At 48.0% G+C, this 24,270-nt stretch overlaps 1 long non-coding RNA gene across 1 annotated transcript; it reads right to left on the bottom strand.

The window, feature by feature from the left end:
* Window positions 1-144: 144 nt before the first annotated feature.
* Window positions 145-14,284, bottom strand: LOC140699862 (uncharacterized). Its single transcript, XR_012078119.1, has 3 exons — window positions 14,007-14,284; window positions 6,372-6,432; window positions 145-1,562 (listed from the first exon to the last, which is right to left on the bottom strand). It is a non-coding gene; the product is annotated as an uncharacterized lncRNA (long non-coding RNA).
* Window positions 14,285-24,270: the final 9,986 nt, after the last annotated feature.

Below are 24,270 nucleotides of genomic sequence, written 5' to 3'. Positions count from 1 at the left end.
CCAGGGTAGACTGGAGCCCAGAGAACCCGCAAGAATCCGTGGGCATTAGCAGGCAGCCGGGGTTGTGGTCTGCTGGGAGTGGGAAACGGAAGGGATGGGGGAACCAAGATGCCGAGAAGTTTGGAGACGATGCTGATGAGAGAAGTACAGTGAATGAATGAATGAACGAATGAATGAATGAGTTCATTTAGATATACTGCATTTGCAGTGCACCACAACTCCAAACAGAGAATTTGTAGCTGTCAGGTAGAAATTTAGCACAGAAACATCTGCACAGTGAGTTCCACAAGAGACAACGCCGAGAGAAAGCCAAGATTGCAGCCTGGGAAGCTGCCTATTTTTAGGAGTTAGAACATCAGACACTAAATCTGAAATTCCCTTTTCTACGACCTCCATCTTCTCTACCTATTTTAGCTGAAATCACTTTGGACTCACAGTGCATCTGCCAGTTTTCCCTCTGACCTTGTTTTGATCTTAAAGCCCCATAAATCGGAGACCTCTCTAGGCATGTGAAGTGTACTGCCCTCCAGCACATTGGGAAATAGCCTGGCTGGCAGCAACCTTGAACTTTGTGTCATATTGTGATAAACAGTCCTGGACAATGAACAACCCTCCCCTCCCAAGGCTCCTTGCCTTGGCTCTTTTGCAGTCCGTGGACACAAATTATCTGCTGGGAAAGTGTCTAAAAGCAGGTGTTTTCGGCTCACATATTGGAGCTGGCTGGGAGGTTAGCTGGGTAATGGAACGAAGGGTTGGCCTCACAGCCTGAGAGCAAGGAAACAGACATGCAACTGACTAAGGTCAGAAACGACAGTGAGGGAGGACAACGGGGGCCAGGATGGAGTGACGGGCAGGAGGTGGACGTTAGAAACTGGGGGAGATGGGCCTAAACTTGAGCATTCATGAAACGAGAGAGCTTTCCTGTAGATTCTGAGTGTGAGGATCAGAAAGGAGGGGTGACTGAGAAGGCAGTGTCTGGGGAACCAAGTTAGGCTGCAGCCTCGTATCCCTGAGGGGTGGAGAGAGCGGGAGGGGAGCTGGCCGGGCTCAGGAGTTCCACCTGACTTAGGAGACAAGACAGAGGTTTCTGATAAGCTGGACTCGGGCCAGTGGCTACCTTCTAATTCTGCCCAGGCCACATCTATAGCAAAATAGCCATTCGTCTGGGCAGACGGTCGGGGCTAGTTTGAGAGCACTTGGTCACTCACCCCTAACCCTGCAGAACAGACTGTCCTCAGCTCCCCAGGGGAGCTGTCAGAAGTGTCTGGGGGGTGGCATCAGGTATGTCCCCAATATTGCTCAAGAAGTTTCTGGAGTCTGTGCCTCAAACCACCTGCTCCGTTCTCCATGCTGTGCCCCGGTCAGCAGAGGCTGCTGGGACGAACTGGCCCTGCTGCAGAGGCTTTATTTGCATTTCCAGAAGCAGACATGTTTTCACAGGAAGGATCCTCCCACAGGTAAATAGCAGGTTCTCCCATAACATGTGGGATCAGCTGAGATTTGGGTCCAGTCGTAGGAGTGATGGTGCCTTGGTGGAATTGCCAGAGGCTGGGGCCTTAGTCCTGGCAGGAGGCATAGGGCACATTGAAAGGAATTTAAAAAGGGATTTTTGTACATATACCATAAAACTTACTTAAACCAATTTAAAATGTGTGATTCATTGGCATTTAGTTCATCTACCGTGTTCTGCAACTGTCACCACTATCCAGCTCCAGGATATGTTCATCACCCCAAAAGGAAACCATGTATCCATTAGGGTTAGTCCCTCCCCATTCTCACCTCCCCCGAGTCCCTGACAACTGCTAATCTGCTTTCTGTCTCTGTGAATTTGCCTGTTCTGGACATTTTTCTATAAGTGAAATCTTACAATATATGGCCATTTCTGTCTGGCTTTCACTTAGTTTTTCAAGGTTCATCTACGCTGTAACACGTATCAAGACTTCAGTCTTTTTATTGCCAAATAATACTCCACTGTGTGCATATATCACATGTTGTTTATCCATTTATCCATTGAGGTGCATTTAGTTCTTTGCACCTTTTGGCTATTGTGAATAACGCTGCTTACAAACATTCATGTACAAGGTTTTATTTGAACACTTGTTTTCTTTTTGGCATATACCTAGGAGCAGAATTGCTGGATCATATGGTAATCCTGTGTTTAACTCCCTGAGGAACCGCCCAGCTGTTTCACACAGTGGCTGCACCATCTTACATTCCCACCAGCAGTGTGTGAGGGTGCCACTTCCTCTGCGTCGTCACCAGTACTTGTCATTTTTCCTTTTGATTATTGCCATCCTAGTGTGTGTGACGTGGTATCTCCTTGTGTTTTGATTTTCATCTCCCTGTTGACTAAGGAGGTTGAGCATGTTTTCATGTGCTTGGCCATTTGTCTGTCTTCTTTGGAGAAATGCCTATTCAAGTCCTTTGCCCATTTTTAAATTATTTATTAATTGGTTTGTTTGTCTTTACTATTGAGTCATAAGTGTTCTTTACATATTAGACTCCTTTCAGACTCATGATTTACAAACATTTTCTCCCACTCTGTGGGTTGTCTTTTCACCCTATTACTAGTTTTCTTGGCTGGACAAGTGTTTAATTTTTTTCAATTGATGTATATTTTATTTGCAATGTTGTGTTAGTTTCTGGTATTAGAATAGTGATTCAGGGTCACATATATATTATTTTTCATTATAGTTTATTACAAGATATTGAATATAGTTCCCATGCTATACAGTAAATCCTTGTTTTCTACCTATTTTATATATGACAGTGTGTATCTATTAATCCCATACTCCCAATTTATCCCTCCGCACCTTCCCCTTTGGTAACCGTAAGTTTGTTCTCTATGTCTGTGAGTCTGTTTCTGTTTTGTAAATAAGTTCATGTGTGTCATTTTTTTTTTGGATCCCACATGTAAGTGACATCATGATAGTGGTCTTTCTCTGTCTGACTTAATTCACTTAGTATGATCATCTCTAGGTCCCTCTGTGTTACTGGAAATGGCATTATTTCATTCCAAAAGTGTTTAATTTTTGATGAAATCCAATTTATCTAGCTTTTCTTTTGTTGATTGGGCTTTGTCTTTCTGAGAATCCATTGATAAATCCAAGGTCATGAAGATGCACCCTTGTGTTATGTCCTAAGAGTTTCATGATTTTATCAGTTATACGTATGTCAGACCAGAAATTTTTCAAGAGGTATGTGCAGAGTTCAGGGAATCACAAGGAATGGAGCAGGACCTTGGGACAGGCAGGCAGGCAGGCAGGCAGGGGCTCTGTTAGCATCCCGAAGCCTGAGGGCAGGAAGAGACGGTGGGACAGGTAGAGCTGGGACTGACACCAAGCAGAAAGGACTGACTATCCAGTGCTGTGCCCTTCGGTGGAGGGAGGCCCCATCCACACCCCCCAGGGGAGGGAACCAGGGACTCTTCTCTGTGTTCTGATCTTTGCTGGTCCTTCCCATTGGTTGAATCCTACCAGAGGCTAGAGGGCAACAGAGCCAGTAGGTGCAGTTCACCTGCAGGTCAGACTCTGGGGGCAACGAGCAGAGTGGTGGAGGCGAGCGGAGTGGATCTGGAGAATAATAGCCCCCAAAGAATGCAAGTCCTGATCCTCAGAACCTATGAATATGTTACCTCAGATGGCAAAAGGGACGTAGCAGATGTGGTTACGGATTTTAGGATGTGGAGATGATCCTGAATTATCTAGGCTGGCATAATATAATTACAAGAGTCCTTATAAGAGGGAGGTAGGAGGGTCAGAGAGAGGGGGAGGGGGATTTGAAGATGCTACTGCTTTGAAGATGGAGGAAGAGACCATGAGCCAAACAATGCAGGCGGCCCCTGGAAGCTGGTAGAAGCAAGGAAAGAGATTCTTCCCCCAGTGCCTCCAGAAGGAACACAGCCCAGGAAACGCCATCGTGTTACTCCAATGAGACCCATTTTGGCCTTATAACCTTAAGAACTGTAAGATAATACATTTTTATTCATTAAGCCATAAAGTTTGTAGTCATTTATTACGGCACTAAGAGGAAGCTAACGGGAGGAGCAGGTGAAAGATTCCCCACCTCCTTCTGCCGGGGGAGCCCTGGGGGTCCTGGTCTGAGAAGAACTTTAGGCGACCACATTTGCTTTCTCTGGGAAGACCACCTTTCAGGAGCCCCAGGGCCTGGTTCCTCCAGAGGGGCATGCACCACAACTGCCCTTGGTAATTGTATTGCACAGGATTCACTAAGAGAAGTAGGGCCATGCTCTACTTCACTAAGAAGTAGAGAACCAGGATTTTAGTATAGGAATCTGGCCATACACAGTCTGGAAGCGGGTGGGAAATTCTATGCAAGGCTGTGGCCTCTGGTGTTGAGTCTGAAGTTGACTGGGTCAGCAGAGCAGCAGCAAGGAAAGAAGGCTGATGGGAACCAGAGGAGAGCAAGGATCAGCTGGACTCCAAGGGGGAACTAGAACCCAGACCTGTCTCCTGTGCAACCTTGATGGCATGGGTGACCTGCCAGAGACACTGTGCCCTGTGCCACAGAAGTCTCAGGCACCCGGCCCGGCATTGGAGAAGTTGAAGGAGGAGGTCCAGCAGGACCAACAGAGCTGCCCCTGCTGACAGAGTGAGTCAGCAGAGCAGTGGCCACTGATGTGCACGGTCACAGTGCCTGATACTGACCTGCAGAGCATGAATGGCCACTGCACCCTTTGCACCTTCCAAAGTCCCCACAGATGACTCCTGTGCTCAGTCTTAAGCAATCTTAACCCAGAACTATAGAGGAAAGGGAATTCTGGGAATCATGGTTCCAGCCTAGCTAGGTTACTGTGTCTCACATCAATGGTGTGGAACCTTTGCTGAATGCTTACTGTGTATCAAGGACTTCAGCTTCATCACCTCATTTAACCACTTTCCAGTCACCTCCATTTTACAGGCAAGGAAACTGAAGCAGAGGATTACATACCTTCCCAGACCATGCACTTCTCCAAAGAAGATGCACAGGTGGCCAGTAAGTGTGTGAGACGATGCTCAACGTCATTAGCCATTAGAGAAATGTACATCAAACCCACAATGAGAGGCCTCTTCACAAACACTAGGATGGTTGTAATAAGAATGAAAGATGGGCAAAACAAGGCAAGGATATGGGGAAGTTGCCTTCATACAGTATGAGTGGGAATGTAAAATGGTGCTGCCATTTTGGAAAATAATGACAGTTCCTCAAAACAGTATGCATGGAGTTACCACATGACCTAGAAATCCCACTTCCAGGTAGATATCCAAGAGAAATGTAGGCATGCATCCATGTAAAAACTTGGGCACAAAGATTCTTAGCAACTTTATTCATAACAGCCAAAAACTCTGGACACAACCCAAATGCCCATCAACAGATGAATGGATAAATAAAAATGGTATATCCATACAATGGAATATTACTCAGCCATAAAAAAGAGTGAAGTACTCACAGACTACAATATGGATGAAACTTGAAAACATTATGCTAAGTGAAAGAACCCAGACACAAACAGCTGCCTGCTGTATGATTCCATTGATATGGCATTCTAGAATAGGCAAATCCATAGGCAGAAAGCAGATTAGAGGTTACTTAGGGCTGAAGGGTTAAGAATAAAGGGAGGGTGACTGCTAATGGATACAGGGTTTCTCTTTTGGGGTAATAACAATGTTATAAAATTGATTATAGTGTGTACAACTCTGTGAATATACTAGAAACCATTGAATTGCACATACAAAGTATGTGGGTGAATTGCATGGCGTGTCTATTATATTTCAATAAAGTCATTTAAAAAATCATGCCACTGGTCAGGAGCAAAGCACAGAAAACAGCCAGGGTTTTTCTGACTCCAGAGCCATGCTCCCTCCTCAGTCATAGTGGATCCCCACCTTCACCAGGTGGAAGGATCACCTGGCAAGGTTGTTAAACGTACAGATTCTCTGGTCTCTTCCCAGAGCCCCATGCAGTAGAGATGTCGAGGTTCGGGGAGTCCTCATGGTTAACAAGAAGCAGATGAGTCACATGCAGGGGTTCTGAGAAACCACTGTCCCCTGCCCCCTGTTCCACACAGTAGAACTTCCTCATCTCAGAGCCAAACACGGCTCCCATCAGTCAATGAGATTAGAGAAGGTGGAGATTTCCGAGGCCAATTTTTCCAGAGGGTGATTTCTTTTCAGAGGATGGGTAGAGGGGAAGGGAGGAAGGAAAAAGAGAGAGACATAGGAGCTCTTGAAATGGGAGAGCTATTGGAAGGCAATGCGGTAGAGGCCTGAGTCAGGGGCCTGTCCGAGGGAGGGGGCACCAGAGAAAAAAGGAATGTCGGAGGCGTGTGGAAATTACTCCAAAGAGGAGAGAGGGAGCAAATACTCACGCACCAGCTGAGCTTGCCACCTGCCCAGGGCTTCCAGGATTCTTGCTTCGTGTTCAAGTGCAATCCTTGAGAGAAAGAGGGTTTCAGTGAACTTGAGGTAAACGTCAGTTCTCTGGGGCTTCTTTTTCAAGAACTAATCTGAACACGTTTGGCAAGCACCCAGCGGTGGAGGTTACATTTCAATCTTTTTGTGCTTCTATGTCTTTGTTCCCTTTACCTTCTCCTTGAAGTGGAAATGATTGATGCTTAAGTAACTTGGGCTATTGAGTAATGTTTATTCAGACTGCAGGGGAGCAAGATAGGGCTTAAAAATGAGGTGGACATTTTTCCTTTGAATGGTACAAGTTGAGCCTTTGAAAGTCAAGTGTATTCCCAATTGCGCAGTAGAATAAAGAGAGAGGGGCCGGCGGGCAAAAGGTCTCTCGCGGATGATCAATGTACAGTAGTTAAGTGGAACTCAAATAGTCTCAGGAAGCCACCTGAGCTGAAGCCCCGGGTGATAAATATTGACTCGTTTGGGGGGATATCTTGGGGCTTGTGGTGAGCCCTTTCGACCCAAGAACTGGAGGGCTTTGTAAATAAGCTTCTAAAGCTCTGAAAAAAAGGGACAAGTCATGTTCTCATATTCCAAACTCTCTCTAGATAACGGCAGCGCCCCCTCTGAGGCAAGGGAGACTGGCAAGGAAAGGGAACCTCCCCTCCACACACACCAGCGATGGGGTGATGGCACCCAGAGAGCCCACTCTCTCCTGTGCGCGGGCTTGGCCTGTAGCGTGGCCACGAGGACTCAGACCAGAGATGAGGCTTGGCACACAATGGTTTGATCTTAAAATCTGAAAGTCCCCAAGCAGAAGCAGGGCAGAGTAATTTGTCATCATTTTGCTAAGATACTCTAACAATTGACTCGGTCATCTTTGACCCTGTGGACTGAAGATGGGGTAAGGGACCTATATTCTCCTGGGAAGCAAAGGAAAGTGATAATTTTCTGGGCTCTGGGTGATAGGTCCATTAACAAGTGTTTGTGGAGCCCTGTGAGTAAGCAGCCCTCTCCTTCTGGGGTGGGGTGGGGTGGGGTGGGGTGGGGTTGGAGGAAGAGCTGAGGGTCTCTATACATGCTCTCTCCCACCCACCTACTCACCAATGCCTTGATCCCTGGGTTTGGAGGGGGAGAAGGTGGCACTCTATACTGAGAGGACCAACAACCTAATTGCCACCATTGCCATCACACCGTGACCAGCTGATGCTCAGGCTCAAAGTGAGAGAGAAGCTGGAATGGAAGAAATTGTCCAGAGCATCCAAAGGGGACTTCCAGGTTGGTTTTCTTAGACGGGGCTGAGTGGGTGGGAAGAACTCAAGACTCATGAGTGGGCCTGGACTTGTGACTATTAGAGAGCAAGGAATCTGTACTCTGGAACACTCCCATCTTTGACTCACTCATATTTTAAGCATTTACATTTTTATACCCCACTCTGCTCCTCTTAAATTCTTGAATAACATCATCTCCAAAAAATCTCAATCTCCTTTGATCTCAACAAGATAACGTCCCCCTTGCTTGGGCACTTGGCATCAGCAGAAAAGAGGAGAGATTTAGGAGATAACACTGGGAGGGCTGAGGACAGGGAGGGGTGTGGCAGTGCCCTCCCATCTGAGCCATCAACCACCGGTGACTCATTCCTTTGCATCCCTCTGGTGGCTCTTTTTAAAAAATATATACTAAGATGTAATTCCTACACCCTATAACCCCTTTTAAGTATACAATCTGTAGTATGTTTCCAAAGTTGTGCAATTATCACCACTAACTTCAAAAGATTTTCATCATCCCCCACAAAAAACCATTAGCTATCACCCCCTCCCAACCCCTCCATTCTTTCCAGCCTCCCAGTAGATAGCTAACCACTAATCTACTTTCTGTCTCTATGGACTTGCCTAATACGGGCATTTGATATAAACAGAAGAAGACAGTACGTGGCTGTTTGTGACTTTCTTCCTTCATTTAGCACAGTGTTTTCAGTTCATCCAAGGGCGAACATGAACCAGTATTTTGCTGTATGGACACGCCTCATTTTGTTTGTCCAGTCATCACTTGTTGGACACTTGGTTGCTTCCACTCTAGGACTGTTGTGAATAACGCTGCAGTGAACGTGAACACCAAAACATTCCTTTGAGGGTTTTTATTAAGGGATTTTATTACCCACTACCTATGGGAGCACCCAGATTCAGGGCACAAGAGGTGCAAAGAACTACACCTCAAAGCGCTCAATTTGATCAAGAAAATAAGAGAAAGGGGCAGACACTTAGACTGACTGAGCATCTATCATGAGCAAGAAGACATACTCCAACGCTGTGTGATACGTTCTCCTTTCACACATAAGAAGACCTTTATAAGTAAGAAGAGAGAGAAAAACAATTTGCCCAAGAACACATAGCTATTGGACTCAAAAACTGGAGTGACCTCTCTGGTACCATACTGCCATGTGCAAAGACAATGTATAAAGAGTTCAAGTGTCAGATGATGGGCTGGCTCTTTAGAATCGCTCATCATGATGTTGGGGAGAAACTTTATCTATTGGTGTAGAAATTTAAGGCTGAAAGTTGTTTTGTAACTTTTTCAAGATCACACAGTTTGTAGTTGGCAGAACCATGGTCTCCATTTGGGAGGAAGGAAAGCTGGATGTGCCCTGAGACATCAGTAAAGACATGTATAATTGTCAGAGTTTGTTAAGTTATGCTGCGGTAACAAAGATCCCCCAATTTTACTGGTTTCCAGCAACAAGAGCTTCAATCTCACTCAAGGTGAGAGCTGCAAGGGGGCCACACTGTTCTACTCCTTGCCCCTTCTCATCCGGGGACACGTTCTGAGAGGGAGCAGCCCATAGTGAGGATACTGCGTTCTCTTGGCAAAGGGAAAAGTGCAAGGGGCAGAGCTAAGCCATGTAACCGCCCTTAAAGCTGCTCAAACATCCATTCATACTCCATTGGCCAAAGCCAGCCACAGAGCCAAGCCTGGAAGTGGGACAGGGAAGTATCCCCTGGGGTCACGTGTCAATGAATGGGGATGGTTGGTTCTTTCAGGGGAGGCAGTAGATGGGAACATTAGTACCATCAACCGTAGCTTCTAGAAGGCAAAGGGGTTCTTACAGTCTGTGAGCCTGAGACTCTGGCGAACGTGCCTTCACTTGACAGGTTTCTGTTAAACGTCCCCTAAACGCCATACACTCTACCAGGCACTGGTGAGCGAAAGCAAACATGCTCTCTGTCCTCATGGAGCTCACCGGTGGGAGAGAAAGACCGAGATTAAATACACAAGCAGATAAATGTCGGTGGCACTCTGACAAACGCCGCAGGGGAGCGGTGTGCTGGGTCACGAGCGTATACAGACCTAGTCAAGGGGCTCCAAGAAGCCAGGAAGCGTGTGCACCAGCCCAGAGGGAGAACCCGACTCCCTGGGCCCCGCTGGGCTGTGTGTCTGACCTGGTTGTAGCAGTGGGTTTCACTGTGACACAGTTTCATGTCAGTTGCCAGGTGTCCATGAAGCCGTCTGACATAAAGGCGCGGGAAAAACCAGCCCCGTGGGAGGACATGAGGGGCCCCCTGGGACTTTATGGAAAGAAGAAAGAGGTCCATGGCTGGAGGATCAGATGGGCGATCATCCCAGGAGGGGGCTGCTGGATGCCGTGGTGACGAGGCAGGGAGCTGTATTCCATCCTGACTGCCTAGGAGCCGCCTGTCTCTGCGTGTCAGTTTTCTGTCTCAGGGTCTCAGGGTAGTAATAACGCACCTCTGACTCACGTGGCTGTTGTCAGGGTGTGGGAGATAGAATGTTGGCATGACACCCCTACTCCGGCAAAGATGTTAACATCCTAGCACTCAGAGTTTTCTGGAGGGCCCAGCGGAATCACAAGGTTTCTTAGATGAGGGAGAGATGAGGGAAGGCACCAGAAGGAGCTGGGAGACAAGCAGACATCAGAGTGAGCTGAGGGAGGGACCACGAGCCAAGAAGTGTGGGCACCCCTAGAAGCTGGAAAAGGAAAGGAATGGATTCTCCCAGGAGCCTCCACAAGGAGCACAGCCCAGAGAACTGCACGGGAGGTCCGACCTGCGGATCTGTGAGGTTCGTGTTGCTTCAGGCACGTGGACTACCTGCGCGCTGATTTGTGACAGCGTCGGTGGAAAACCTGTGCCCAGGTTCAAATAAGATCGTGGACGTTCAGGTTCTTCGAAAAGTGCTGCCCACGGGGAAGTCGGAAGTGTTCGTGTTGCTCACGGGCAAGGAGGGGTGGGGGTGGCGGCTGGGTCGATACGCACGCCTGCAGGTGACTCTGGCAGACTCACCCTCCCTATTGATTGTGGGCCCTGTCTAGACGGATAAAACTCCCCAAGAGCTGAATGCTAAAATCATTCCTCCTGCACCCACTGAGGCAGGTACCACTGACCCCCCAGCAGAAACTGGGACCCCCATTCCCTTTCCACCAGCTCTGGAGTTTTCGGTGGCTTTCAACCCCAGTGTCACATTAAAATCAACTGGAGATCCTTAAAAAGATTTCTGTGAGTGGGCCCCACCTTCAGAAAATCAGATTGGCTTTGTCTGCAGTGTGGCGCAGGCCTCAGCATTGTTGAAACACTCCCACAAATGTGTCCGGGGTGCTGCCAGGGCTGGGAGTGGCTGGCCAAGGGGAGCCACCAGGCCAGTCCACGGGGAGAGCTGTCCCCCCTCACTTACAGGGACGCTGGTGTCCAATTTCTCCCAGCCCCTGCAGCCTGGCTGGCGTCAGCTTTGCCCGCTAAGCCAGCTCCTCCCAGACAGGCAGGCTCAACCATAAATTTTAATTCAAAACTTTTCCTTTTTATTATTTTCAAATGCTCAAGGCCCTAATCGAGATGAGAAGCTTTTCTCACGCCGAGACCTGCAGAAAAGCCGAGAGAGCTTTTCCGCAAGTTCCCCTTCAACAAGGTGCGTCAGTGTCAGATTTCAGCAGCCCCTCCCCACCCCCCCCCCCCCGTGTACACACACGCGCGCACACACACACACACACACACGTTAAACTGGTTATTCTTTGCATCTCTGGATACTGTTCTATCCAAGTGCAAGGCCAGTGACTGCGCTCTGCTAAACTCTTTGTGTGGTGGTTCCTTCTCTGAGGCCAAATGGAAAGAAAACCCAGATAATCGTGGATAATGTGCGTGCTGACAGGTACAGGCGCATGACTCCACCTGTGCAGCCTGCCTCGTCGCTGAGACACACGTAACGTGTCCAAGCATGAATTCCCGCCGCTCCACGTAGGCATGAGCTCACCCGCATTCCCGGCTTGTTTTGTTTCTTGACTATGCGCCTGACGCCGTGGGCCTGAGAGTGATTGAGCCCCTTCTGGCTGGCCTCCTGCCTGGAGTATTGAAAAACCTGAAGCTGAAGCCTTGCTTGGCCCCTGGAGAGAATCCCTGCCCTTGCTCCTGCCCTGCCCTCCATGGCCTGAGCCTGGGAGTGGAAGGGTCCATCCCTGAGGCCACATAGCCCCAGACAGTGGCCACTCTTGGTCTGGGAACACTCAGGAAGTCACATGGCTCTGATGAGCTGGAGAAATCAGACGCAGGGGGTCTAGGGCAGGGCCTGAGGTTCTGCATGTCGCACAAGCTCCCGTGGGAGGCCGAAGTCGCTGGTACCTAGACCACACCTCCGGCAGCAAGGCCGGGCGCTTTCTGATTGGCTCTGCATCTAGGTCCAAACCCAGCTGGAGCTTTCATGGAAACATCACTTGCTTGTAGGCAGAAAAGCTCCAAAGGGAGCCATGGGGGGCAGTGGAAGGATAGCACAGCGTGTGACCCATTTACAGCGGTGGTGGACAAGTAGTGATGTTACTGAGAAGCAGTCAGAGGAAGAGGATGCCCTTTTCTTGTCCCTTCAGCCTGTACCCTGCAGCACAGAAACCAAAACCATGTTCCCTTGTTGGATTCCTTCTGTAGCTCCCTTAGACCGGGCGATACTCTCCCAATTGCTGGGGCAGCCTACGGGGTCCCCACCTCGGTTCACAACCCACCTCTCCAGCCTGCGCCCCCTGCCCCACATCCCCGTCCCCGACCCCTCGTCCCCATTCTCTCAGGCTAGGACCTAGGGACACCGCATCGTGGTCAGAGGCCCAGCCCGGCAGTCACTTCCTCTGTGTGGTCTCCCCACCTTCAGCTAGAAGGACCCCCGGGTTCCCCAGGCCTTGAAACACCTTGTAAGCCCCTGCTCTGGAAAGGTTCCTTCTTGTGCTATAATTGTCTCCCCTGCCGGGCCTCTGAGCACCTTAAAAATAGCACCTGCTAGGCATGTGGTCGGCAGGCAGTCAATGCCTGTTTAAAATATAAATAGGGCGAGCCAGCTAGTCACTCTGGCTTCCCCCTGTGCACAGAAGCAATCTTTCCCTAACAAAGTAACAAAAATGCAGCCTGGTTCAGAGCAGTAGAGGCACAAAGGACATTCCTGGCGCAGGAGCGAGAGCAAGGCAGAGAATTACTGCTCTGAGATAAGAGGAGATGGATGGAGAGTTATCTCTGGCTCACTCGGACTCTCCCCCTTAATCTTCTTCCCTAAAGAAAAAGCCCCAGGTCTGCAGCGCAGGCCTCCCCGGGAAGGCAGGTGTATGGAAACCTCATGGTGGGAGCCCTGGGGATCCTTGACAAAGTTCTTCCCCAGAAGTGAGGGCCAGGCTCTGGTCCAGGGCATCCCTCTAAGGCCACAGGGCCGTGGACTGTGAGGCCTCAGCCCTTTTGTGATAAAAAAGGCTCATGCTTTTTCCTGTCTCTTGTTTCTTTGGCAGGGGGATGGGGGCGGGGCAGTGAGGGCTGGGTTGGGGGTGGACATTCGTTCAGAGCTTGTGGGCCCCTAGGGAACTTGCTTTTGGTGAAGCCATCCCGTGTTCTATCAAACAGATTAAAACACATCCCTGGCTAATACGGGCACACATTTTTATATATTTTTATATACAGCAGAGTGATGGTTGACTTTTCGATGTCATATGTTTTGTAAACGTTAAATTCAACACATATTCATTTTAGTTTTGTCTTTTCACTCCCTCCCGTTGAGAGAGGGGGTGTGGCTTAAGCCCTTCTGTAGGGTCTGGGCCCTCAGCAACCCCAGTGCCTCTAGAGCCAGGCCTGCCTGGCTGGGGAGTGGAGGGGGGTGGGGTGGGGTGCAGGGGGCATCTCATTTCTCTTCTCCCATTATCTTCTTGGACAGGCATCAGTGCCTAGCTAATGGCTTCTCTTTTTCGCCTCCAAGCTGGATTCTTCCTCCTACGCAGGAGCGAGGGGAGTAAGCTCCCTTTAGCATAGAGCAATTTACCTCGAGCCAGGAACTCAGTCACAGCCCAACCCTTAAGCCACCTGAAAGTCATGAGGACCAAGAAATTAACTCACAGGGTTTGTTCTTCTCTTTAAGAGGGACCCTCCAGTGTGATTGTACAGTTGCTCCTTTTTGATGTTGCAAGACCCAAAGCCCTCTCTAGGGGCCCTGGCTCCAGTTGGGAAAGCAGCTCTGCCGCCCAGGGGCTGTCGCAGCCCTTATCTCTGCCATCCCTCCCCAGCTCTTTATGTACGTAGGAGTCCCATTCACCCCAGCTGTCTTCAATGCCCGCCCTGCCAGACACCCCCGGAAACACACCTGCAGCCTGACCTGGGCCGGGCCAGGCAGGTGCGCGCTCCTGCAGCCGCCACTCCACATTCCGCTGTGCGCCTTGCCTCCGGGGGTGCCCAGACGAGCACCCCTCCCCAGCTCCGGATGCACACACAGAGGCCCTTCCCTCTCCTCAGCTGGGCCTAATTGCAGTGAAGCCTGGATGTGAGCATCAGGAAGCACCAGGGAGAGCAGGTTAACAAGCCAGGACGCTCCTGCTCTGAATTCTCCACCAGTCAGGACTCCTGCCCCAAGCGTGAGGCTGAGGAACGGAGACAGTGTGGGGACAGGAGCTAATTAAGCTGTAAGCCATCCCCAGAGCCCCAGTTCATTGGTAATTATGCTCTCTGATCTCAGAAGAGCCTCAGGCGCTCTGGGAGAGCGAGGAGGAAAAGGGGGAGCAGATGATTGAGAAGCTGATCGGGGCTCTTAGAATGGATTTTCATGAAACTGACATTTACACCATTCTTGGAGAATCCAGCTCCCTGAAAAGAACCATAAACCATGCCTAATTCTGCCACGTGATCCGAGGGGCTCCAAATGGCCGGCCCCAGGGGGTGCTGACTCGTTTTATGTAGGTCAGGGGACCCCTGTGTGGTGTAATTTTGAAAGGTTCCCCCCTTGCTCCTGCCCAGAGAAGTGCCCCAGCTAAGCTCCGTGATGCTGATAGCTGAGTAACGCTGCCATTCTAGTGCCTTGACGTCGCAAAAATCCAAACGCTGTGTTGGCTTTCACAGACACTACACCTTGGTGGGAAGGAGGGTGACCCAGTCTCTGTGACAGGATTAACTGCTGTTTCTCCAAACTGTCTTTTTAAAAAAAAAATAGTCAGCAAATCAAAACAGAACCTAATTTTTAGACCTAATTTGCCTGTGGGTAAACTGAGGACCAGAAAGAGTTCATGACTTAATTTCAGGTCACACTGGCCGAATGTGGCAGAGCGGGACCTGCGTCCAAGTCCTCTGGCCTCAAATCCAGGAGACTCTGCAGTTCCTAAGAAGTGGAGCATAAAGAAAAAGCTAGAAAGCTAAGGAGTGGTCAAGTGTTGTGCTGTGGGGCTAGTCCCGGGGCAAGGTGCCCTGCAGAAAGGGTTGGAGCCTGAACTTGGTCCCCATTATCACCTTTGGTCATTTTTTGATTTGTTGACTGTTAGAAAAATCCAGGTTGAGGGTACAGCCATGCTCCAGAGGATAAACTGCCAGCAGAAGCTCTCAGGCCGATGCACTTACATCTGTTAAGCTCATCCCGTGTAGGAATGGCCCTGCTGACAACTGCCTCTGGTCTGAGCCGAGCACAGGCTCCCCCAGAAAGCCCCGCTCCCCAGACAGTCCCGCACAACCAGAGAACAGCAGCTCATCTTCGCTCGCCTTTGAAGAAAACCAGATAATACTGGGTTCAACCTAATTTAGGCCATGGCTATTTCTTTTAAAAACAAAGAAGGAGACAGACGAAATTCCTGCCCGAATCCATTCGCCCTGTCCTTGTGGCCAAGCCCCAGGAATTCTGCCCTGGCTGAGAAGACTCAGGCCTCAGCACTTTTCTGAGTAGTGGGGACTTGGGCCAGAGTCTCCACCCGCGATTCTGGTTCCCAGAGTGGCAGCAAGGCATGTCAGAGGGAGCCGGCCCTCCAGAACCTTCCAAATCTGTGGAATGAAGCTAGGCGAACTTGAGACTTTTTCTATTTTTATGACAAATCATAAAATACAAACAACTCTTCTTTCCTAGAATTTGAATACAGATTAAGAGTTAAGGAACTTAGCCCAGTGCCTGGCAGGGAGTAAGTACCCCCAAAGTGGTCATTATAAAAATAATACATTTCTAGTTATAAAGGTAGCCATCTTATTGGAAACAAATTTAGAAAACTGAGAAGTACAAGGAGTAAAATTAAATTCATTTATAATCCAAACTCTCAGACATGGTGCTTATGGATATATATATAAAACTAGAGGTTTTTTTCTACCCATAAACACAGCATATCTATATCATAGACTGGATATGTCTATATCACACATCATAAATGGACTATATTTATTCACTCAAACCATTTATTTTACACATGGTTATATGTACTGCTTGACTCTGTTTTCACTTTACATTCATGAACTTCTTTTCATATTAACAAATATCCATCTAATTCATTCTTTTTCACAACTGCATAGTATTCCATTATGGTATAAATGACTGTTTTGCGAGCATCCTTGTACATGCATATTCACTCACTTTCCTGATGATTTTCTCTTGATAATTCTCAGAAGTCAAAGTCTCAGAGTTAAAGATTTTTAGGAACACATGGTCCGGCTCATATCTAGAATGAGCAGACTAGTTTTCACCCTGAGACACTAACAATACATTGACATGAGTGAGTCCTTAAAATTCATGGATTCCACGTTTGCAAATTCACAGAAAGCATTCCCAAAAGTATTCTAGAACTCTATGGAAAATAGGATTCCAGTTTTGAATCTTTTAACTTCTAATGCCCCTGGTATATAATAAGCACTCATTAAATACAGTGTGTGCTGAATGAGGGGGGAAAACAGTCAGCGGTGGTTATACGAAGTGGATCCCGGTTTAGCAGAGTGAACTCTTCTGCTTCCTCTTTTTTTGAACCAGTATGTTTCCCCCGCTCCATTTAGCTGGCTTCTTACTGCCATTTCTCTGAAGCTCAAGCACCCAACTCACACGTTCCCCAACAGAAGCAAACGCTAGAGGACACCCTTGATCCTGAACCACTCATTTAATTTGAAGACCATCAGTAGCACAGAGCACAGTGGGGCCGCAAAGATCGGCACGTTTCCCAGATGGAAAGTAGGAAACAAGGATGTTACCCGGTGTATAAATCCATTTATGTGGAGGAGGAAAAATATTTGCAGAAGAATCATATTTTGTGACACGTGAAGATTATACAGAGCTTGAATTTCAGTGTCCACAAATAATTTCGTTGGAACCCAGCCACGCCCATCGGCTCCTGATTGTCGCTGGCTGGCTCTGTGACCCTGTGGTCGAGTGGAGTAGTTGCAACAGAGACCGGACAGCCCGCAAAGCCTGAAATATTTACTCTCTGGCACTTAGCAGGAAAGTTTGCCAACTTCTGGCCTGGAGGTAGGAAAGGAGATTGTCACAATGTACTTTGAAGCGTACGTGTGTGTGCTCGCACACTGGGAGTGTGCAATCACCCCACTGTTGAAAGTAGTGGTTCTCAAACTCCATGGCCTCAAGAACCCTCTTTCACCTTGAAATTCACTGAAGGCCCAAAAGAGCTTTTGCTTAATCTGAGTTGGATCTATTGATATTTGACATTTCAACTATGAAGCATTTAAAATGGTTATTTATTAAGTCATCTAAAGTAACATAATACTCCCATTACATATTAACATATACACCACATTTTTCGGAAAAATGACTCTATTTTCCAAAACACAAAAATTTCAGCCGAGGGGAGAGTGGCATTCTTTTCCATTTTTACAAATCTCTTTAAGAGCTAGATTAACAGAAGATGGGTAGATTCTCACAACTGTTTCTGTAGTCTTTCCACCGCAACATTACACATCACACAACCTCCGGAAAACTCCCCCCATATACCTGTGAGGGAACAAGGGCGAAAAAGACAAATAATATCTTAGAATTATTACGAAAAAAGTTTTGACCTAGAGGATGCTCCGAAGGTTTCTTGGGGGAACCCCAGGGGTCCCTGGGCCACACTTTGAGAACCATAGGCTTAGAACACAAGGGACGTACACATGACAACAGTCGCAGGGGAAAGCCTCTGTGATAAGCTGATGGAGCTGGAGCGAAGATGCCTGTATCGCTTCCCCTTCCTGCAGTGTGACCAGAGCATCACAGATGGAAAAGGTGAGGACAATACAGGTCACCCCCTCACTCGTCATGCCAGCCTGGGGTGGGTGCAGCTGCTCACCTGCAGTGCTGGCATCCACAGCCCAGGGAGTGGCCAGAGCAGCCCGAGGGGTAGCCGGAGCAGCTCAGAAGTAGCAGTTCCTCCTCCCCCGGGTCCCAGCCTTTCCATCAACCTTGTGTCTTCTTTCCCATTTCCTCTCCTTCCCTCTGCCCTCACCTGTGAGCTGGGGGAGGAGAAGCTGGGTGACATGCCACCCTGTGCCCTGCATGTGGTAGGGAAGGACCAGAGCAGTTCTCGGTGGCATTTCACAGGGGCACGTCTGCCTGAAATCCTTCCTGTTCCTCGAGGAGCATCTCCCCTGGAGACTGAGCCTCTGATTGTGCCCCTGGGGCCCCCGGCCACCAGGCTGCGCCGGCGCCTGTGGCATCACTTGGGTACAGCTATGTTATCTCCCAGGGAACATAAGATTCCATCTATTCTCACACCTGCTTTTGCTCTTTTTATTTTTAAATTGTTGTTACTAATACGCTAAAACAGAAGGACAGTCTGTATGCTGAACACAACCTGAGAACAAAAGCAAACTGTTCTGAGTATGAAGGTGAGGTCTTTGATGGGCCTGGAGCATGACTAGCTCCATCCAGCATGGCGGACATCTGATAAGAGTACTTTTATTATCTGCTCACCAAGTCCCAGGCACTGCTTCAAACATTTGAGATACAGAGCACAAATTGGATGTCCTAGTATCTGCTTTTCTTTTTTTCTTGAATTCTAGAAGTCATGGTTTTAAGCTAGGCACGTGGCTTCCCAGTATACAGACAGCATCTGCAACTTCCCTTGAACCTAGGTGTGGACAAGGGACTAAGTTCTGGTCAACGAGATGTACAAGATGAGCCCTTTGTCTCCAGTTTGTCTCTTCTTCCTTCCTGCTACCTGCAGTGAGGGTCTGATGGCTGGAGCACCAGTAACCATCTTGGGTCATGGAGTAAAACCACTTGTTGAAGATGATGGAGCAACAAGTTAGAAGGAGCCTGGGTCCCTGCCACTGGGCAATACACCAACCTGGACTGCCAAGCTCCAGTCTTTTGAAGGAAATAACTATTTTTCTTTTCTTTTAAAGCTGCTGTTTTCTGTCACAAACAGCTAAATATAATCCTAACACAGACCATTAAGAGTTATTACTTTTAATCTGAATAGCAACAATATGACATCAACACATGAGGAAAATGAGGCACTTAGAGATTATGTAACTAATCCAAAGCCATGTACCTGAAAAGGGATGAAACCATCATTCTAGCCCAGGCAGCCTAATATTTCAATAAATGACTAGCCTCCTTCCTTTTGGGGGCTGATTTTCTGGCTTCCTTCATATACTGTTTATAAAAATCTGTGACTATTTGATATTGGCTTCAGGAGTAGAAGTGGGTGGCTAATTACAGAACGGGGCAAAAATACCCATATTTATCATATTCTCAGTTCCTGTGAACTTATAGGTACACACACACACACACACGTGTGTGTGTGTGTGTACATAGTGGTGGTTACATATCCATCTCAGGGTAAAATGTCAGGCATCCACCCAACTCATCAGTTTCCAAAAACAATCTCTCTAATGATAGTTCTCATTTCATATGCTTTTCAAGAAACTTGACACCCACCCCCCAAGAGGTGGAGTCCCATTCCTCTCCCCAACTCACTTGCAGCCAATAGAATGCATGGAAGTGATGCCGTCTGACTTCAGTGTGAGGAGCCCGAAGCCAGGAAGAACTGGGAGTTGTGAAGCTTACCTGTGCTTGCCTTTGGCCAAGATGGAGAATAAAGCCCTCTGCTTCACGGTGGACAAACAGAGAAGAGAAATCTCTAACCAACCCTAGAGGACCCCTAATTTGACAGCACGATACTGAAAAGCATAGTGGAGTAAGCGCTTTGCCTTCTAGGGGGCAGATGTGCAGGCAGTGGTGGGCAAGTTAAGCCACAGCTCTTTGGGGTTTTGAAGACCCTGCCTCCCTAACTAGGCTGACAAAGCCTGCCCTGAGGGATCTGAGAGGAAATGCAGAATAAACTTATATACACGGAACTCTGGGGGCACTGGGTCAGCTCTGGGAGGGCATGGTCACATTTCCAGGGAGAGAATGTGCTCCCACCCCGCCCCCCGCCCCACCTGGGGGAAGACCCGTCCCCACCAGTCACTCCCCGAGTCTGCAGGAGGGGGTCAGACAGAGGAGGTCATGCTGTTTTCAACAGGTTGTTTTCTACCATAAATTAAAATATTTTATCATGAGGGAAAAGCCAGACACATAAAAAGGAGAAAATACAAATCCCACCCCATCCCTGCTCTCCTGACTGAAAACTTTTGGTTTTGCTTTTGGTCTTTTAAAATGTACCATATGTACAGCTTTTCCATCCAAAGTCGTCCCCTTCACATTACGTGGTAGCCATTTCCCAACAGCCTTAAATCTTAAAAAAGAATGACAATAATTGTAACATAATACTCCATCATTTGGATGATAACCACTCTGATTACTGGATCTAGAGGCTATCTCTCCAAATTTTTGAGCTACTCCAAACACGGAAAACCTCGTGAGTAAGTCTTTGTGTTCTTATCTGACTGCAGAGCATTTGTAGAAACAGGGAACCATAACAAAGGGCTATGGCCATTCATAAGGCTCTTGATTAACACTATTATTTGAAGAAAAGTTTCTGTCAGTGTGAACGCCGACCAGCAATGTGCCAGAGTGCCTGTCCCATGGCAACTTCATGGGAAAAATGAATTTTCATTATTGGTTCGATTTACATTTCTTAAATCAAGAAATTAGAGTATTCTACATGCTTGCTGAACATTCGGATTTTTGTTACTTACTCGTGTTCTTGGTCCACGTTCATATAGTTATGTTAGCACTTTTCTCCTTGTTTGGCAATCACCTTTCGCATAAAACTAAGATTCTTTGTGATGCTGATCACTTCAAAGAGTTACTGATATCTAGAAGTTTTGATGTTTCTGTGGTCCAACCCAATAATCTTTTACTTTTTAACCTACGTCTAAGCTTTTATAAAGTTCCCTCACGATCTGAAATTCCCCTGTGTCTTCTGTTTTTATGTTATTCTTGCATATAACTGTTAAGTGCATGTGGAATTTATTTGGGTCTATGGGGGGAGCTAGGGATTATCTTTAATATCTTCCACATGGTTGGTCCTCACATCATTTATGGACTAACCTCCCTTTCCTCGCAGACCTTTACCACGTACTAATTTTTTATCTCTGTTATCTCTGTGAGGGCCTGTGTTTGAGACGTTCTGTTATACCCGTCCATCTGCTGATGGTTTGATTTGACTACTGAAGCTTTATAGTATCTTTGTCTTTCTTCTTTGCTCTCAAACGGTGTAACATTTTTTAATCTACTTCTTTCTCCAGACTTTCTGGACTGGATCAAGCTACCAATATTTCCGGAGAAGGAGCAGTCCAGGCTGCTGCAGGATACAACTCTTGTTGACTTGAGTGTTCCCCACTGTCTTCTCAAGCAAGTTGTCTGGTTTACAACTTTCACCCAGGAATCTGCTCTTTTGATGGTTCCCTCCTCATCCTGCCCTTCGCTTTGGAATGGAGACGCAAACAGAGGCAGGATGAAGACAGATCTTGGGCCTTGCTGGACCACCTTGGCAGGAGACTAATTTGTGAAGAGTGTCATTCATCTATTGTTGCCAGAAAGCAACACCTTGCGTTTAGCTGTGACCCTTGGCAGAGACACCTGCAAGTGGAACTAGTATATGCTCATGAAAGAACACTCAGCAAAGGGCAGGGGCTCTGTTTATAACTTTATCCCTAGATTATCTTGGGTGTGCTGCTGTCACTCTCTGGAACTCGGCCACACCATCTATAAAATTCCGGACTGGACACCCTCCCAGCTCTAAAACAGTGCAACTGGCCTGAGGCAACCCCTTCCAAATCTTGCAATGAAATCCTCCAGATGCCTTTGTCTTCCTGAAACCAGCATTTGCCAGAACTTTCCAGTAGCTCTAAGACATCTTCAGACGACTTCGTGTTTTTCCTGAGCCTTCTTGCTTTGTGAATGAACGGTCCTTTCAAGATCCCAGGAGGAAAACCTCCCCAAAGTGTGAAGCAGATAAAAAGCAGTAGCTGCACAAGAGAAGAAGAAAGCTGTGGGTATTTTTCCCCCCTTCCTCTCATTAGTTTAACTTCTGACCGATTTAAACATTTGTTACACTTTTCCTGGAAACTTTAAAGTTTAATTTGGAATCCCGTCATGGAGAAAAAATTCTGCTGAGTATATAATGCAAAAATATGGTTGCTAATGAGTGGCACTGATTTAACAGGAAATAAGGAAGAAAAATACAAATTTTGGAAGAAAATAAGCAATTTCACAATATTTCCATTTGCTCCACATCCAACTTCATTGCTTCAGGGGGCAGCTTGGAAATTTTTCTCATGAAGGCACAGTAAATATTCCTGTAGACTGTCCATTTCTGGCCTGGAAGAAACGGGTAGAGATGACAAATTTCCTAGAACAACTTCTGGGAAATTTGTGCTGATGCTACCTCTGATTTTAAACTCTTCATTCTTTCCTCCAGCAAAAACACACCAAATTGTGCAGTAATGCAGAACAGAGCAAATTCCTGCTTCTTTAATTAAAAAAAAAATTTCTTAAGTCTTTGTGGTTGTTTTGTTTGTATGTGAATGTAGGGGTGGGGGGAGTGTTTTAGATACCTTTTGAGATAGTTTAGGGGAGATATCACAAATCAATCACCTTCCTCCCCATGAGAAATTCTGATTTTACACCATTAATTGGCATTTTCAAAACAACAAGTGCCCAACTTGAAGTCTACAAATAAAATAGTAGCCCAGATGCTCCTTTCACACTCGCACGCATTTAACACTTCATAAGCAGTTCATTAAACTGATAACACTTTAAACAGTAACTCTGCCTCTTTCAGACTCCCTCAGCCTGTCATTTCCCAAGGCACCAAATGAACCCTTCCTAAGCTGCGAACCACAGGAATTTACACCCTTGACGTGTGTCTTTTAATTATGGACACCCTGGTCCCTGGCTGACTCAGAGAGGGCCAGGCTCGGGCCTGCACGGCCCGGTGACCACGCACACAGGGACAGGCTGCCGGGGCTGTGTGCCAGGACACGGTGCAGGGAAACAGGCCTCAGGCTCCATCCAGGGCAGCTGCAGGAGCAAGGCTGTCTCACCACTTTCCTGCGACACCTCGGCTGGGTTTCAGTGGAGCCTCTTGGCTCTCCCACACACTGTCCTTCTGACCAGAAACCAGTTTTCCAGGAGTGGATCTTCCCATATAAAAGGGATTTGGCATGAATGTTCACCCGGTTCCTTCTAAGAGTCATAACCCCCACCACCCAGGTTCTCTCTAGAAGATGGGAGGCCTGGCACGGTGTGGGCCCCACCTCCCTGGCACAAAACTCTAGGACCGGGGGTGACTGTGTGATCAGAGAGGCAGCAGGGTGTCTTGGGTCTGGCTACCTGCACACAAGAACCATGGGAAGGTTAGTAGTCCTTGGCTGTTCCCCTTCTGCCTGGCCAGGTGTGAGCTCTGCAGTCTTTCATTCAATTCCACAACAAGCTAGAGCAGATACTGTATGTCTTCTACAGATGAGGACCCAGGGCTTCCCTGCCTGAGTCAAAAGATGACGATCATCAGCTGACTCTAGTTACACCAGTGCAGGGAGCTGTGCTAAGCAGGTCTTTTTCCAGCATCCTCTCTTTCAATACTGTCAACTGCCCAGGACTATTATTATCCCCAGTATGCAAAAGAGAAAAGAGAGGCAGAAAGGCAGGGTGGGTAACTGGAACTCAGGACTTTTGGGATCTCATGGCAGGGCGCTCAAAGCACTACGCCATGGCCCCTCTGCGGACACGGGGTGTGCGCAGAGAGTTTGAGGTTCTCAAAGCCTGACTCCTGGGGTTTCACCCCGAGGGCCGCAAGAACCCTTTTGCTGTCGCCCCTCCTGCCGGGCCCGAGCCCTACTCGCCCTGGGGAAGATTTCCAGTCCCGCAGAATGATGGGTGACTGATGGGTAACTAACTGATCGGCTGCTAATTAACCTCGTCGGGACTGCAGCGATGCTGGAGGCGACCCGTGAGCGCCCTTCCCAGGCCGGGAGCTCCAGCAGCTGCTGGGAGCCAGGAACCGAACCTCATATTTCCGAGCCTGAAGTCTGGGGCCAGGAGTCTGGAGAAAGCGCACGCGGAGGCTGGACGCACGGAGGCTCCGCGGCCGGGCCCACAGCGCCATCGCGTGGCCAGAATGGACAGCGCCTCTGGGGCCGTCGCTCCGACCCTCTCCAGGACCACAGTTGGGCGGTCATGGTGGATGGGGAAGGACCGCCGCATGCTTTTGGAACTTCCTCTGGTCTCCAGCCCT

This window comes from Vicugna pacos, chromosome 11 (genome assembly GCF_048564905.1).
Source record: "Vicugna pacos chromosome 11, VicPac4, whole genome shotgun sequence".
Classification (NCBI taxonomy): Eukaryota; Metazoa; Chordata; class Mammalia; order Artiodactyla; family Camelidae; genus Vicugna; species Vicugna pacos.
Note: the sequence above shows the minus strand (reverse complement) of the source record. Positions and strands in the feature narration are given on the sequence as shown.